This window comes from Mytilus edulis, chromosome 9 (assembly GCF_963676685.1).
Source record: "Mytilus edulis chromosome 9, xbMytEdul2.2, whole genome shotgun sequence".
NCBI lineage: Eukaryota > Metazoa > Mollusca > Bivalvia > Mytilida > Mytilidae > Mytilus > Mytilus edulis.
In genome coordinates this window covers 4,402,517-4,417,615 of record NC_092352.1, presented here as the reverse complement: position 1 = coordinate 4,417,615, position 15,099 = coordinate 4,402,517, and positions in this window count along the sequence as shown.

Below are 15,099 nucleotides of genomic sequence, written 5' to 3'. Positions count from 1 at the left end.
ACCCATAAAATCATTATGGTCATGGGTAGCATTCCTCAGTTTAGCCCAATTTAGTAGGATGTCATTCCAAAATCTATTAAAATATATTGAAATTTGTTCAATACTATCCTTATTCATCATCCATATTTTATCTGCACCATATTTTCTATATTTATCATTAAAAAGAATTTTCCAAGGAGAAAGATTAAAAGGGTCTAATAATTTATAGATCCATGTCATTTTTAGTGAATAACAGAAGGATTCAATATGAGGCATCTTTAGTCCACCAGTATCATATGATCCAATTAGTACATTTCTTTTGATTTTATCTGGTTTGCCATTCCATAGAAACTTAAAACAAATATTTTCAATTTTCTTAAAATTTTCAAAAGAGGGGTTTGGCAATATTGTTAATGACTGAATGAGAATTGGCAATGCTAAAGACTTTATGACTGTAATTTTTCCTAGGTATGTAAGATCTTGGTAAATCCAAGTATTTAATAATGCCTTTATCTTTTCAATTTTCTCTTCGAAATTATAGGCAGTCTTGTCGACAGCAAAAAGATCATAGTTTATACCTAAGAGTTTAAATTTCCCTGTCTGATTCCAGTTTAGTCTTTCTCCTTGGTGAAATACTTCCTTTGAACGTGCTTTTGATCCAATCCAAATTGCTTCAGTTTTTTCTATATTTGCTCGTAAACCAGAACACTCAGAGAATTTTTCTAAAATATATAGAGATTGTTCTAACGATTTTTCATCATCATCTAAAGTTAAGGTTGGGTCATCTGCATACTGACTAAGCAAATACTCAGAGTTATCTATCTTAATACCATTAATATCTGGGTTATTTTTCATTGCTGCACTCATAAGTTCCAAAGCCAGTATAAAAAGGTAAGGGGATAAAGGATCCCCTTGACGGACCCCTCTTTCTATATTAAAGAAACTAAAGCAATGACCATTATTTATGATGCAACTATCGATATTGAAATATAAAGATTTTACCCAATTACAGAAATCTGGACCAAAACCTAAGAATTCAAGTGCTTTATTTATGAACGACCATTCAAGAGTATCAAATGCTTTTTCAAAGTCTAAAAGAAGTAGAAGTCCAGGTATATTTTCTTCTTCAGTTCTTTCTATTAAGTCAAAAATAAGTCTTGTACATTCCCCAATGTATCTACCTTTAATAAATCCTAACTGTGTTTCACTAATAATATGTTTGAGCAAAGGTTTAATTTTATTTGCGATTGATGCGGAACATATTTTCATATCAACATTTAAAAGGGTGATAGGTCGCCAGTTTTTTAAATAAAACTTAGATTTCCCTTCTTTTTGGATACATGTAACAATGCCTTGTCTTTGTGAAATTGATAATGAGCCTTCTTCAAAGCTATAATTAAAGGAATTAATTAAATAGAATTTAAGGTCTTTCCAGAAAAATTTATAAAACTCTGCTGTATACCCATCTACCCCTGGTGATTTATTATTTTTCATGTTTTTTAAGGCATTCAGACATTCTTGAGTTGATATTTTTCCCTCAGCTTCTAACATTTGTTCTTCTGATAAACAATTGATAAAAGAGTTATTTTTATTGAAAAACATATTTTCATGTTCTATTTTACAAAATGCATTTTTAGATGAGTATAAATTTTGATAAAATTTTCTCTGTTTTTCCAATATTTTGAATTGATCAAAGATTTCATCTCCATTTTCATTGATAACTTTAGGGATAATTTTTTCATTATAATGTCTTTTTTCTAAATTACAAAAGTAGTTTGTACATTTTTCTCCTTCTGCTTCCCATTTTGCTTTTGCTCTTGCAATTATTCCATTTTTTTTTGTCTTAATGTTTTTAAACTCTCCTCTATGTTTTGAATTTCAGTTTTTAGTTCCTTATCTGGGTGTAGGTCATATCTATTTTGTGAAATGTTTAATTGTTGTTCAAGTTCAGATTCTTCCCTTTGACTTTTTTTTTAGATAGGAAGTATAAGAGATAGTTTTCCCTCTTATTGTACATTTTAATGACTCCCAAAATATATGGGGGTTTACAGATAATTATGTTTCTTCCCCAGTATTTGATAGGTTATATTGATTAACAGTGTCTGATATACACTTTTTAATCTCAGCCACATGATAAGTATCATGTAGTAAGCTATTATTAAATTTCCAAGTACCCCTCCCCCTTTCTTGGTTATAAAATTTTAAACTGAGAGAAACAGGAGAATGGTCAGAACGATAGCTAATATCTATATCAGATTTATTTACTAAGGATTCAAAATCAGTGGATATCAGAAACTAGTCTAAACGACTTTGTTTATGTTCTGGGCCTCTCCAAGTATATCTTTTCTTGTCTGGGTTATTTGCTCTCCAGACATCTACCAAGTCTAAGGAGTTCTTTATTTCTATCAGTTTAGTATGAGCTTTGACATTATTTTTTGTTTTATAATTAAGTGTATCAATTTCATAATCTTGAACTACATTCCAGTCTCCTGCCATAATTATTGACGAATTTTGAATATTTGAGATTACCTCCTGTACTTCTGTGAAAAAACCTGGATTATCATTATTTGGGCCATATATACCAGCTAAAGTTATTCGATACTCATGAATGGTCATATCGAAAATTAAATAGTTTCCCTCTTTATGTTTGTATTCTTTATGAACAATAACTTTGAATTTATTATTTAGAAGTATAGCGACTCCCCTGCTGTGTCCAGTGAACGAGCAAAAATAGGCCTGATATCCCCATTCATTTCTCCATTTATTTTCTCTTTCTTTTGTACAATGTGTATCACATAAAATAGTTATATCATATTTTTTATTACATCTATCAAAAATATCTCTGCGTTTTACTTCTTCCGACAGTCCCCTGCAATTAAGAGCCCCTATAGTAACTGCCATAGTACTAAAATATTAAACTAAGTTGTATATATGCATATATACATGTATATATAATCAAATAAAGCAATTGCTTTAACAAATAATAATTGTCAATAAAAGATATGAAGACAAATTTAATCAATATATCAAATTCATAGGCATATTCAAGTTGTGCAACATGAAAAAAAAAATTTTTCTTATCCCTATTTCCTGACACTGACAAGTTCAACCTAAACACAACAAATCTTATGCATACAAAAATGTAATAAGTGAAAAAAATATTTTTGAAATAAATAAACCCCTTAAGTTGAACCCCACAGAGGTGATTCCCTGTGCTGCCATTCAATATAAAGGACAACAAAGACATACTATGCTCTCCGGTTCTTTTCTTTTTAGCTTGAGAATTTTGAAAACTACAGTTTATGTAATTTTGTCTCATGTAAGAGAAAGAAAAATTTAAGAGAAAAATGATTGAACAAAATAACAAAACACACCCTTGGCATGGATGTAAATGCATACCCGGAATTACCTTTATCCTTCACTGTAAGGAAGCTTTTATTAAAATATTTCAAATGAGCCTACTGCCGGATTCGTATATACATGTGAGTATGATGCATGCATTGCAAAATAGAAATTGTTTGCATAATTTATAAATTTTGCCAAATCGCGATCAAACAAAAAGTTGTTGTTGGAAAGTTGCCAAGTTGTTCTTATCGAGCGCCCATATTTATGAGTCTAGTACATGCCTGTAACTATTGTAGTGTGTGGTGATTTCACCTTAAACACTTTGGGGTTACATGAAATTTCCAGGCGCATGGGGATCGCCATCTTTGTTATTGTTTTTTGAACGCGGACCACGTTGAGAGCACTTGTATATTTTAATTGTACAAACAAATCATGTGATTCAAACAGCTGATTTTTAAAAACGCGGACCTCGACGAGGACACCCAGGCAATACACAATTTAGAAATTTTATATAAACACAAGGCCCGACAAATAAGGTTGGAATAAATTCTTTTGAAATATCAAAGGATTTCAATATAAGGACAAAGATAATAACAATAAATGTAAATAACACATAGTTCAAACATAGATTAACTGAAAAAACAAACTTTTATAATGCACATTGTAAATTAATGTTGTAATCTATGAACGCTTGGTGACAAGCTTCAGAAATGGAGCATCTCGTAGGTATACCAATTTCGTTTTCCTTCTAGATTCTGGTGACAAATCCCGTCGTTCCTTCAAAAGTTCACCTCGGCGAACGGAGAGACTGGGTGGTAGATCTGGCACGACACTATATCCTGAGCGAGGCGGTAATTTTATGGCTGCCTTTAGAATGTCATCTCGGTCGATCAGACTCGATAGTCTTAGCATAACTTTGATATTAGCTAACTGTAAGTTTAAATATGTTTACGAAATGGTATGTAAATCATTCAATGGTCATTTATGCAGATGGAATGAAAAGTAAAATCACAAAAATACTGAACTCAGAGGAAAATCCAATCGGAAAGTCCATAATCACATGGCAAAATCAAATAACAAAACACATAAAAAATGAATGGACAAGAACTGTAATATTCCTGACTTCACAGCGTCACGTTATAAGAACCAAAGAAATACAAAAGGTCGCATATACAAAATACACCAGCAAAAAATGAGAGACAATAAAAACACATTGACGGGATGTTTAAGTACAAGGAGATAGTGTAGTGATAACACAAGAGGATAAATTATCAAAGAAATGGAGGTTTCTTCTGCTTTTTAGGTACAATTTAATCTTGTACATCATCGGTTTATCTTAAGTTTCTTATTCTTAAAAAAGCACAAACTGTTTAAGAATATAACTACATTCTCTCGACCAGGGAAATTGTAGAATTTGATGGTCGTTTATTGTGATAAATAGATATAGGAAGATGTGGTGTGAGTGCCAATGAGACAACTCTCCATCCAAATAACAATTGATAAAAGTAAACCATTATAGGTCAATGTATGTATATCATATTCTTAGTAAGAGCTTATAGTTGATAACTTCTGCATCATGTAGTCTCTGGTGGATAGTTGTCTAATCGACAATTACTATACTACGTCTCCTTATTTTATAATTTAACAAGTTTGAAATATATTATGTATTATATAAGGGATGTCAAAAGATCTGAAATTTATTACTCGAGTACTTTGTCATGATACTCGCGAGTACTCGAACACTCGGATAAATATTTTACGTCTAGTGAACAGTTTTGAATTGTGTTGGAATATCGTAATTTGGTTATTACCTTTCATAAACCTGATTATAATACTCATGATGGCATCGCTTGTCATATCAACGAAAGACATTATTGCAGAACTCAAACTGTTTGACTACAAAATCAACTTGATCCTTGGTTATGTGTATCGCTAGTCCATTTTTGTGTAAATAGAAAAATGAATAACGGACCACAGTTTCTAAAAAGTTACCTATCATAATAGCAATCATTGTTTTTAGGTGTTCACGAACCAAATCAGAAACATGCAAATAAATTCATAAACGTGTTCGTAAGGTTTAATTTGATGGACAATCTGTATCATCTGTTCCTGTAGCGTTATGAATTATTAATGAAACAATAAAAAAGTTGAAAAAAACCCATTTATTTCATTAGATGTTACAGCAGATCTCATACCAATCACGTTTACGAAGAACACTTCATTAACAAATAATTACATCCGTTATTTTGAATGGACGCTTGTGCGTCATGCTTGAATTCACCTTCATATCTCAATGAAGTTTAACATTCATGATGACACCTGCTATAATATAAAAGTGCACAGTTTAAAAAAAATATAATATGATAAAAATAAAGTTTTCATGATCACAGTGAAAAAATGTAATTATAAGTATTGAATGCTTCTTTTGGTAATTTCAAAGGGTTGCAAAAGCGTTGACCGTGCGTACATTTTTTAAAATGAGGCGCTTCTGCGCTTCATACAAAATGTAATTCGGGCAACGCGTTATCACCCCAATGAATTTACAAAGAAAAGTATTCATTATTTTATAAAAGATAAGTCGTAATACAAAAAAGTACTAGGTTTACGATATAATTTCGTATTTAAGATTGGAGTAAACACTTTACCTAAACATGACACTAAAGAAATCGCCCGATAATTGTCGGGGTCCTTCGAATCACCTTTATTTATAAAATAGCTTTAATAATTCCAAATGTCCATATTTCAGGACTATCACCACTATTGAATTAGATTAAATAATGTATGGTAGTATGGAAAAAAGTTGCATAAAGTTATTTTCATAGATAAAGGAAGATGTGGTATGAGTTCCAATGAGACAACTCTCCATCCAAATAAGAATTTATTCATGCATTTATTTTTAATATTACCTATCTCCGGTGCTTTGGAATTTTTCAAATTTTAATCGCTTTAAATTCACATCTTATTTCAGAGAATTGAGTCGTCACTAAGTCACTGGTTAATGTTTTTATATTATTGATTATAGTCTGAAAATAGATGCAATAACATAACATAGAACTATCTATTTAGTTTGAGTAATTTCCTTTGAACAGAAATTGTATGGATGAAATAACTATGTTTCATTTAAACATCACTTAAATTTCAAATGCTGAATCTGAACCTGTATTTTGATATTGGATTTTGGGCCTAGGTTTTATGTTTGTCCAAATCAGGGTTCAAATTAAACTTGTTTAATTCAACAAAAGTTGAATGTATGTTATTCTTTGAAATGCTAAATCCAACCATGTATTGATAGTTTTTGCATTGTCAACTCCTTTATCATACTGGGGCCGGTTTCACAAAGCTATCCTAAGACTTGTCCTAAGATATGTCTTAGGACATGTCTTATGATCCTCTTATGACTATCATAGGACATATAGTTATCAAAGGTACCAGGATTATAATTTTGTACGCCAGACGCGCGTTTCGTCTACATAAGACTCATCAGTGACGCTCATATCAAAATATTTATAAAGCCAAACAAGTACAAAGTTGAAGAGCATTGAGGATCCAAAATTCCAAAAAGTTGTGCCAAATACGGCTAAGGTAATCTATGCCTGGGATAAGAAAATCATTAGTTTTTTTCAAAAATTCAAAGTTTGGGAAACAGGAAATTTATAAAAATGACCACATTATTCATATTCATGTCAACACCGAAGTGTTGACTACTGGGCTGGTGATACCCTCGGGGACGAAACGTCAACCAGCAGTGGCATCGACCCAGTGGTGTAAATAGTTATCAAAGGTACCAGGATTATAATTTTGTACGTCAGACGCGCGTTTCGTCTACATAAGACTCATCAGTGACGCTCATATCAAAATATTTATAAAGCCAAACAAGTTCAAAGTTGAAGAGCATTTAGGATCCAAAATTCCAAAAAAGTTGTGCCAAATACGGCTAAGGTAATCTATGCCTGGGATAAGAAAATCATTAGTTTTTTTCAAAAATTCAAAGTTTGGGAAACAGGAAATTTATAAAAATGACCACATTATTCATATTCATGTCAACACAGAAGTGTTGACTACTGGGCTGGTGATACCCTCGGGGACGAAACGTCCACCAGCAGTGGCATCGACCCAGTGGTGTAAATAGTTATCAAAGGTACCAGGATTATAATTTTGTACACCAGACGCGCGTTTCGTCTACATAAGACTCATCAGCGACGCTCATATCAAAATATTTATAAAGCCAAACAAGTACAAAGTTGAAGAGCATTGAGGATCCAAAATTTCAAAAAGTTGTGCCAAATACGGCTAAGGTAATCTATGCCTTGGATAAGAAAATCATTAGTTTTTTCAAAAATTCAAAGTTTGGGAAACAGGAAATTTATAAAAATGACCACATTATTCATATTCATGTCAAAACCGAAGTGTTTACTACTGGGCTGGTGATACCCTCGGGGAAGAAACGTCCACCAGCAGTGGCATCGACCCAGTGGTGTAAATAGTTATCAAAGGTACCAGGATTATAATTTTGTACGCCAGACGCGCGTTTCGTCTACATAAGACTCATCAGCGACGCTCATATCAAAATATTTATAAAGCGTAACAAGTACAAAGTTGAAGAGCATTGAGGATCCAAAATTTCAAAAAGTTGTGCCAAATACGGCTAAGGTAATCTATGCCTTGGATAAGAAAATCATTTTTTTTTCAAAAATTCAAAGTTTGGGAAACAGGAAATTTATAAAAATGACCACATTATTCATATTTATGTCAAAACCGAAGTGTTTACTACTGGGCTGGTGATACCCTCGGGGAAGAAACGTCCACCAGCAGTGGCATCGACCCAGTGGTGTAAATAGTTATCAAAGGTACCAGGATTATAATTTTGTACGCCAGACGCGCGTTTCGTCTACATAAGACTCATCAGTGACGCTCATATCAAAATATTTATAAAGCCAAACAAGTACAAAATTGAAGAGCATTGAGGATCCAAAATTCCAAAAAGTTGTGCCAAATACGGCTAAGGTAATCTATGCCTGGGATAAGAAAATCATTAGGTTTTTCAAATATTCAAAGTTTGGGAAACAGAAAATTTATAAAAATGACCACATTATTCATATTCATGTCAACACCGAAGTGTTGACTACTGGGCTGGTGATACCCTCGGGGACGAAACGTCCACCAGCAGTGGCATCGACCCAGTGGTGTTAATAGTTATCAAAGGTACCAGGATTATAATTTTGAACGCCAGACGCGCGTTTCGTCTACATAAGACTCATCAGTGACGCTCATATCAAAATATTTATAAAGCCAAACAAGTCCAAAGTTGAAGAGCATTGAGGATTCAAAATTCCAAAAAGTTGTGCCAAATACGGCTAAGGTAATCTATGCCTGGGATAAGAAAATCATTAGTTTTTTCAAAAACTCAAAGATTGGGAAACAGGAAATTTATAAAAATGACCACATTATTCATATTCATGTCAACACCGAAGTGTTGACTACTGGGCTGGTGATACCCTCGGGGACGAAACGTCCACCAGCAGTGGCATCGACCCAGTGGTGTAAATAGTTAACAAAGGTACCAGGATTATAATTTTGTACGCCAGACGCGCGTATCGTCTCTCAGACCTCGTCTCGAAGATGTCTTTGGATGATCTTAGCTAAGATATCCTAACCATGTCGCAAGTTCTTTAAATTTTCAAATATTAACATGGATTTATTGAACCATTCATGTGAATGTAGTATGTGGTTCCCATAAATTACTAAACGTATTCCATCATTAGATAATTTGTAAAACTAATATAAAAAAGTAACTTGTAATATATAGAAATAATTTACTAATAATGCACCAATTTACAAAAATTCAAAAACATATTTGAGGAAAATAAATTTATAAAGTGATGATGTTTTTTGTTGGTAAAAGTGAGTTGAATTCATTTTGTCATTGTATCGGTTACAGTAAATGAATTAGGTTAACGGATAAAATCGTGCATTATTTCTAAACATATATCGAATGGTTTTTTTATTGATGAATCATTGTTAATAATTCGTTAACCTATAAAGAATTAATTAACAGCAGTAAAGGGAGATTTTCTAATTAGATAATAGATAAATAATTTGCAAAATTAATATAGAAAATAAGTTTAAATTATATAAATAAAAGTATGACTATCCTAAGACCATCATAAGACACATCTCGAGTAGTCCTAACTTTATGACCAACTTTAAGAGATGTCCTAAGTTAGGACCACTTTGTGAAACCCACTTAGGACTAAGATATGTCATAAGACCATCCTTAGACATGTCTTAGTCCTAAGACAGCTTCGTGAAACTGGCCCCAGGTTCACATTGAGGTTCGAATTTCAAATTAAAGTTTTGTTAGATTTCATCAAACATTGAATTCTTGGAGTTCTTTGGTATGCTGATTCTAATAATGTACTTAGAATGTGGATATGAGATCATAATGGGCAAGTGTTTAATATCAAAGATAGCAGTTCTTTGACCACATAAATAATGTCTCGCAACGCCATGTTGTTTCAAATGTTCAAGCACAATCCAAATCCAGAGCTGTTTTAGGCTTAAATGTAGTATCAATTCCTGCTCAACTGTTCATGGTTCGACGTCTGCAGGAAAATCCGGTTTGCTTTCACTCTTACAGTCTCTTGTTTCTTTTTATTTAAAACTTTCATCTTTCAAATGATGTTTATTTATGACTAGTAATGAATTCATCTAAACTTGTGGTATTTCGTATCTTGGTCAACATTTTGTTTAATTTTAATTTCACATAGTTATAGGAAAGAATATGAAGTATTATAGCATTTTAAAATATCTTATTTATTTATACAGATATGATATTTTGTCCTACAAGTGATGTTGATGGGATACTCCCAACTATTGGATAAACTAATTCAGTTTATTCATAGTTTGCTTTTCAAATAATTCACACTTGCAATGTATATGAATTTACATTTATAGTGTAAATACCTAGAATAGTACTTTAATGTAATAAGCTCATGATAAATAATTAATGTTTGAATATATGTTGAATATATGTAGATACAAGTGATGATTACAATGTGTGGTATTTAATCTGAAGTCTGAAGTAAGAAATTATACGCCAAACCTATCTGGTTAGTTTGTTTTATACATATCTTATTTCTGGTAATGATAATATTTGAACATTGGAAAATTAGTATTACCTATATATAGTTTGATTATCTATTGCTCTATTATTAAAACATCTAACGTGCAGGTTTATCATAGGTTTAATTCATATGAAAGCTATGGTATTTTGGTATGTAATTGAAAATTCATAACTATGTTGCTAAATTATACATCATAAAATTGAGATGGAAATGGGGAATGGTATTAATTTATCTCGTTTGTACAATGTTATTATATGACTACACAATTTCTCTTCAAGCTTAAAGCTTTGGCTTAAAGCAAAGGGAACCTTCCTAGATAGAAAATAATATTCAACACGGAAAAGATCAGGAGAGACTAAGTTATATATAATGCATTTTTAAGTTTTTTCTTGTCGTAGAACACATCGAGGGATTTCAGGATTGATCAAATGAATGGCCGACCGTAAGGAAAATCTTAAAATGTGCATTATATGACTTATATACCGTTACAAAAATTATAAAGATTTGCATCCTATTTTACCGACCACACTTAAGTGGGATATTCGTTTCTAATGCGTTCGGATTTTAATACCCTTATTGAAAGTGTGAAATCAAACTCATTTTATACCTATATGGAGTTATTGTCTTTCAGAACGACAGGTCATTCTGTTTCAGAATTAACCCGGACGATACCATGTTTCAATGAAATATGCTCCAAGGCATAAAATAATGTCCTGTGTGAGGTCATTATTTTCCTTGATAAAAATGCAATCTATAATTTACTTCAAAATTTTATTTGTCTGGTAGTTTTTAGTTGCCGATTTGACAATTTATTTTTAATCGATTATAGGTGTAAAAGAAACCGTCATTGCCCGCATTTTAATTTTAGAAACAAATAACATGAAGTTTTGTTTATTTATCGCTACAATAAAGAAACATTATCATATATGTGAGATTAATTTTAATGTAGACTTTCAAAAAATAAAGCCAGATTTAGCATATTCGTGTGTAAGATTTTGAAAATCTTATTTAGTCACACTGAATAGGTTGATTGATTTTTGGTTGCTTGCTTATCGTCAAGTGGCAGATATTTCATGCATGTTCAGGACGATACACACTGAATAGGAAATCATACTGTGACCTACATGTATTCATATTTGTCTTCGTGTCAGTTTTTAAGTTTTTTAAATTTATGTATACCTTTTACTCTATCAAATGATCAACTAATAAGATAATCTTATATTCTATTAAATAACATTAACGTAACTCAAAAAAGGGTCGGCTGCGGAGGGTATATACATTTGTAATTATATCCTGATTATCTGTTAATAAAATTTATTGAAATTCAAAAGACAATCTTTCTGAATTTTTCATTCGATTCAATTACAATTGTTAAAAAAAAACACTTTTCCGCGATAGAAATGACATTACAAAAAGAAAATAAACATACCCCCTCCCCTTTTTCAAAAAACTAAGTGGTACAATAAATTACTTACAATATGTCTTGTATTTTTCATACACCGTTATCGGATGGTAACAATACATTTGTGTCTTACTTCATGCAGTTACAGTAATAGTTTTATTGTGTATGGATAATAATTTTTAAAAGGTTTATATCTAGATTAATTAGTGAGTTTTATTTGACATTCTAAATGAGCCGTAGGGCGTATTGAAACCTGAACGCATTAGAAAGGAATATCTCACTTTAGTGTTGTCGGTTAAATAGGATACTAAATTTTGCAAATCTTTATAAAAGATAATATTTTTTGACGGTATATAAGTCAGATAATGCATATTTTAAGGTTTTTCTTGTCGTAGAACACACCTCGGGGTGTGTTCTACGACAAGAAAAACCTTTAAATATGCATCATCTATAACCTAATTAATCTATATATAAACCTTAGAAATTATTAGACGCGTTGTAAGTAATTAATTGTACCCATTTAGTTAAATGCCAGCTTAATATTTCAGAAGGTAGAAGACTTTGATCCTTCATACTTTGTATACAGATGGCCTGATAGATTACTTCAGTCATGAAGTTTCTGTAAGTCATATGTTCATTGTCTTTGGCCTCATTTTCATGGTTCAATGACTGCTTGCAATAAAGTTAAGATTTTTAGTACTATTAATTTCTCTCTTACTATGAGTTATAGGATAACTATAATTGGTATTTGCCTACCAAGTAAGGTCGTCATGCCCGTCAGATAGTTTTCACATGACCTTCATTTTAGGGATCAGTGGACAAGGTAAAGCTTTCGTGTTCAAGTCCATATCTCAGATACTGCAAGAAATAGGTCATCTATATTTGGTGTATGAAATGATTGTAAGGTGTACATGTCTAGCTGGCATGTGTCATCTGACCTTAACTTCAATTTTTTGGTTCAGTGGTTAAAGTAAAGTTTTTGTGATTTGGTCTGTTTTCTTATACTGTATGCACTAGGTCAAATATATTTGGTGTATTAAAATATTTTTCGATGTACAGGTCAGTCCGGCATGTTTTATTTGACCGTAACCTTATGTTTAAGGTTCATTGCTCAGTGTCATTTTTTTGTTTTTTGTTCTGTGTTTCTAATACCTTAAGAATGGGTCGACTATGATTTTTGGTGTATGGAATGATTTTAATGTGTACATGTCGTTCTAGCAATTAGCATCTAATCTTAGCCTCAGTTTCATTAATATTGTTCACTGATCAATGTAAAGTTTATTTGACAGTTGTAGTAAAGCTTTATATTTAGAACTATAAACATAATAGTAAAGAAGGCGAGATATTTCATCGAGTGCATTCTTGTGACCGCCAGGACAAATTAAAAGATGTCGTATGAGTGCCAATGAGACAACTCTCCATAAAAGTAACGATGTGTAAAAAGGTAAACAATTATAGTGTAGCGTTGTCGTTTTTGTATCACCAGCCCAGTAGTCAGCACTTCGGTGTTGACATGAATATCAATTATATGGTCATTTTTATAAATTTTCTGTTTACAAAACTTTGAATTTTTCGAAAATCTAAGGATTTTCTTACGCCCAGGAGTAGATTACCTTAGCCGTATTTGGCACAACTTTTTGAAATTTTGGGTCCTCAATGCTCTTCAACTTTGTATTTGTTTGGCTTTTTAACTGTTTTGATCTGAGCGTCACTGATGGGTCTTATGTAGACGAAACGCGCGTCTGGCGTATTAAATTATAATCCTGGTACTTTTGATAACTATTGTATGGATTATTGTTAGTCGATGTGTTATTTTGAGGTAGCGTAAATTACGTAAAATCCATGTTAAAATGGCACAAAGAAAACAAACCACAACACAAAGTCTCAATTCAAATCACTATGTAATCTGTTAAATGTATAATGTCAGTTTAATATCATAAAACAGCTGAACAATAAATATATTTATTTACGACAGGCGTACGAATTTTCGAGTTCAGGTAGCGGGCTAATTGTAATAACAATAGAGTAAGAAGTTCCGTTAGTATTTAAAGTCGTGCGTGCACGAGAAAAGTTATCGACAAGGGTGGAGACCATCTAACGAGTAGTGTATTTGTGTATAGGAAGATAAATCTTCAGTTTAACAGTTCATGCCTTATATATATGTAGAGTTCATATTTTAATTATGTGCTTTTCTTTTGTAGATCGTATGTTAATTGAATGAACTGATGCCATTGTGTATTATTTGAATGAACTGTCTGATACCATTAGTTGGGAAAACTATTTGAGGACATTTGTCTTGTGTTTTATGTGTTTAATAAATTATGAAGATGGTCACCGCACCTGACAGTCTCTATATGGTGTTTTTCTTTATTAATAAAAAAACAATTTTACTGCAAATAATTGAGACATGGGTTTTATTTTTCGTCGTTGGTATTAGGGTGTCGTTAGAAAATAAGGAGCCTAGAGTATATAAATAATTCATTTTCGGTTGAACAGAGTGAATTGAGAAAATAATCCTGATTCACTGACACAATATCATCTCAACACTTCTAACTAACAATTTCAATTCTCCTACTGATCTGCCTCGCATCCCCTTATATATATGGATATTTTGGTTATTATAACGGAGGAAAATAAGATTGTCAAGATATCTTCTCTAAAGACACTGATACATATATGTATCTAAATGTTTACTCAAACCATCCAAAACATGTAAAATTAAATATACCTTTTAATCTAGCGTCAAGAATAATCACTATTGCAAGTACAGACATATTACGCAATAAAATACTTGAAGAATTAAAAGCGTATTTAAAGAAGCAACACTACCCGGAACAAGTAATAAATTACGGAATTCAAAAGGCACTGACAAAAGGACCAATTGTTACATAATCACGGCGATCCGAAACTACTGAGGAATCATCGAACAATTTAAACAAAATTATTCCGTTTGTCACAACTTATAATCCGCGAGATTATGACATATTTTGTTTCATGCGACAAATTGAAACAAATTTACACACAAGTGAAAGAATGGACAAAGTCTTACAAAAAAGAAGATTATCAATAGCAAAAGACAGTCGAAAAGTCTAAAACGATATTTAACACCTTCAAAATTTGACTTTAATGAAACTGTGCCAATTGTAAAAAAAATGTAGCGATAAATGATGTATGACTTGTCCAAATTTAATAGATGGAAGTTCAGTTTATTTCAAAAATGGAAAGCATTTTACTGTTAAGCAAAATATG